This window comes from Vombatus ursinus, unplaced genomic scaffold (genome assembly GCF_900497805.2).
Source record: "Vombatus ursinus unplaced genomic scaffold, bare-nosed wombat genome assembly UNPS02014887.1, whole genome shotgun sequence".
Taxonomy (NCBI): domain Eukaryota; kingdom Metazoa; phylum Chordata; class Mammalia; order Diprotodontia; family Vombatidae; genus Vombatus; species Vombatus ursinus.
Genome location: NW_020954665.1, coordinates 8479 through 12693, shown reverse-complemented (window position 1 = coordinate 12693; position 4215 = coordinate 8479).

The window sequence follows — 4215 nt, the reverse complement described above, 5'->3', positions numbered from 1 at the left end:
CCTAAGAAATAGAGTGGTGGATCAGTGGAATAGGTTAGGTATGCAAGACACAACATTCAATGATTATAGTAATCTACTATTTGAAAATCCAAAGTCTCCAGCTTCTGGGATAAGAACTCACTATTTAACAAAAACTGCTGGGAAAATTGGAAAATAATATAGCAGAAACTGGGCATAGACCAACATCTTACACCCTATACCAATATAAAGTCAAATGGGTACATGAATTAGATGTAAAGACTGATACTAGAAGCAAACTAGGAGAGCAAGGGATAGTTTACCTATCAGGTCTATGGAGAGGGGAAGAATTTATGACCAAACAAGAGATAGAGAACTATGAAGTACAAAATGGATGATTTTGATTACATTACATTAAAAAGGTTTTGCACAAACAAAGCCAATGCAACCAAGATTACAAAGGAAGCAGAAAGCTGGGAAACCATTTTTACAGCCAGTGTCTCTGATAAAGACCTCATTTCTAAAATGTATAGAGAACTGAGTCAAATTTATAAGAATACTAGTCATTCCCCAATTGATAAATGGTCAAAGGATATCAACAGGCAGTTTTCAGATGAAGAAATTAAAGTTATCTGTAGTCATATGAAAAAATGTTCTCAATTACTATTGATTAGAGAAATGCAAATCAGAACAACCCTGAGGTACTACATCAGATTGGCTAACATGACAAAACAGGACAATGATGAATATTGGAGAAGATGTTAGAAAATGGATCACTGATGCATTGTTGGTGGAGTTGTGAACAGATCCAACCATTCTGGAAAGTGATTTAGAACTTTGCCCAAAGGGCTATAATACTCTGCATACCCTTTGACTCAGCAATACCACTTCTAGGGCTGTATCCCAAAGAGATCATAAAAATGGAAAAAGGACTCACATGTACAAAAATGTTTATAGTAACTCTTTTTGTGGTGGTCAAGACTTGGAAATTAAGGGGATGCCCATCAATTGCGGAATGGCTGAACAAGCTGTGCTATATGAATATAATGGAATACTATTGTGCTATAAGAAATGATGAGCAGATGGATTTCAGAAAAACCTGGAAAGTCTTATATGAACTGATGTTGAGTGAAGCGAGCAGAAGCAGAAGACCATTGTAACAGTCACATTGTGTGATGACTAACTTTCCCAGAGTTGGCTCTTCTCAGCAATGCAAGGATCTAAGACAACTCCAAAAGACTTATGATGGAAATTGCTATCCACATTGAAAGAACTATGGAGTCTGGTTTTGTCTTATTTTTGTTTGTTTTTTGGGGTTTGTTTTTTTTTTGGTGAGACAATTGGAGTTAAGTGACTTGCCTAGGGTCACACAGCTAGTAAATCTCACATGTCTGGTCTGAGACCAGAACTGAACTCAAGTCCTCCAGATTCTAGGGCTGGTGCTCTATCTACTGCGCCACCTAGCTGCCCCTAAGAACTACAGAGTCTGAATACAGATTGAAGCATACTAGAATTTTCTTTTGTTGTTTTGTTTTGTGTCTTCTTTCTCATGGTTCCTCTCATTGGTTCTATTACTTCTTATAACATGACTAATGTGAAAATGTGTTTAATATGAATGTATATGTAGAGCCTCTATCAGATTACATGCCATCTTGAGGAGTGGGGAGAGTAGGGAGGAGGAGAAAATTGAAAACTCGAAAGCTTAAGGAAATGAATGTTGGAAACTAAAAATTAATTAATTAATTAAAAATTTAAAAAAAATCCCTTTGGGGACCTAAGTGGAACTGGCCTGTTGGACAACACAGTTCTTTCTTTCTTCCTTCCTTTCTTCCTTTCTTCCTTCCTTTCTTTTTTTCTTTCCTTCCCTCCCTTCTCTCTCTTTCTCTCTCTGTCTCTCTCTTTCTCTCTTTCTCTCCCTATCTCTCTCTCTCTCCATTCCCTCTGTCCACATAAGGTATCATACCCTTACTTGTGGGTGCTCTGCCCAAGGAAATCTAAATTTTGACCACTGAAACCTTTTTCTTTTAATGGCCATACCTCAAACCCAAATCACTCTGGCTCTTTTTTGATTGGCCAACAATAGGTCCCAGGCCAAGCCTTACTTGTTCATTGTTTGGACCCTGATTGGCTCAGAGTGAATATAAATAGCAATTGTTTCTATTTTAGCCAGAAACCCTGAGGGTCTTTCCTCTCAGATTTATAAATATATACATATATATATATATATATGTGTGTGTGTGTGTGTGTGTGTGTGTATGTATATGTGTGTGTTTGTATATATATGTATGTATGTATATGTATATATATGTATATATATATATTTTTTTTACTAAAGAGGCCATTCTCTGCCTCATTTCTTACCTAGCCTTTATCACTGAATGAGGTGTTGCCTCAGTCAAACTGAGACCTGTTAAAAGATCTTAGCTTAAAAAGGCCAAGGTCTCCCCCTGTATCCAAGGCTATTTCCAGTCATCTAGATCTATATCTCACCACTGGAGCCAGGTCCTCTGGAGGAGAAAGTGAGGCTGGTGACTTTGCAAAGCCCTCCCTCACTTAAATCAATTCACTTGCATGTCATGGCATCACCTCCCTGATGTCATGGTCCTCTTCAAGAACAAAGGACAAATTCAGTCATTTCAGTCATGTCTGACTCTTCATGACCCCATTTGGGTTTTCTTGGCAAAGACACTAGAGTGGTTTGCCTTTACCTTCTCCAGCTTACAGATGAGGAAATGGAGGCAAACAGGGTTAAGTGACTTGCCCAGGGTCACACAACTAGTAAGTGTCTGAGGTTGGATTTGAAGTCAAGTCTTTCTGGAAAAAAAAAAAAGAACAAAGGACAAACAATATCCAAATTATATATTAAGATTTTCAAATCATGCACATACCAGACAATAAAGAAAGTCACAATGATATTGTGGCAGAAAGCACATGAACATCAAGTGATTTCACCAGCAGGCCCAAAAATGCAACCCTATGAAACTATGGTAGTCTAGTTGGGACCTGATTTCAACAGTCTTAAAAAGTGAACATTTAGTATTTCCGGGAGCCATGATGGTGGTGTAAGCAGTAAGTCACTCTCACTCTCCTTTATTGACCCCGAAAATATTACTCCAGGAATCCTGGAACAGTGGAGCTGGCAGAAAGATGGAGTACAGTTTTTTAACTTGTGAGGTTAGAGGGATTAACAGGAAAGGTCTCTCTTCCTATGGCTGAAGGGGACCAGTACAAGGTAGGAGATGTCTGGGCAAGCCAGCAGCAAGCCCCACCTTAGCAAACCAGTGGGAGATCCTAAGCTGCAGGAAGGAGGAGCTGGCAAGCACTGACATCATGACACCTGTGTGCCTTTGCATAGCCAGGAAAACTGGCAGATACTAGCGCAGAGAACACCCAATTGTGTAGCAAACGGGTATTCACCAGTGTCTGAGCCTACCATGCTCTAGTGTAGCCCTGGGTGAGGAGGCAACCTCCAGAGGCCAGACCACCCCGACCCTCAGACCCCACCCCGGAAGCTTGAGTGCAGTGCAGGGGAAATGCAGAAAAACCCAACCTGGTCTCAGTACACACCAACTGCCACCAACACCTCCAGCTCAGCACCAGGTAAGCTACAGCCTCTATAGCCTCCAGCTGCTAGAACCTGAGGCTCCAACACACAACGCCAGTAACCAGGCCCCTGGCACCCAGTACAAGAAGCTTGAGACAATTCCCCCTGTGCCCCAGAAGCAGAGATCAGCTTTAAAAGTCAGGAAAAAGGCAAACACCATGAGCAAAAAGAAACATAGAAAAACAAAGACCATAGATTCTTACTATGGGGACAGGGAAGATCAAAAACAAAATCAGAAAAAGACAGCATTGTCAATATACCCACATCTGAAACCTCAAAAGGGAATATGTATTGGTCTCAAGCCCAAAAAGCCTTCTTGGAAGAGCTCAAGAAGGATTTTAAAAGTCAAATTAGAGAGGTAGAAGAAAAATTGAACAATTCCTTTAAAAATAGAAGTGATAAAGTGGAAAGAGAAAACAACTCCTTAAAAACTAGAATTGGCCAAATGAAAAAGGAGGTACAAAAGCTAACTGAAGAAAACAATTCATTATAGAATTGGCCAAGTGAAAGCTAATGGCTCTATGAGACATCAAGAATCAGTCAAACAAAATCAAAAGAACAAAAAATTGAAGAATACATAAAATACCTCATTGGAAAAACAACTGATCTGGAAAATAGATCCAGGAGAGATCATTTAAGTAGTATTGGTCTAC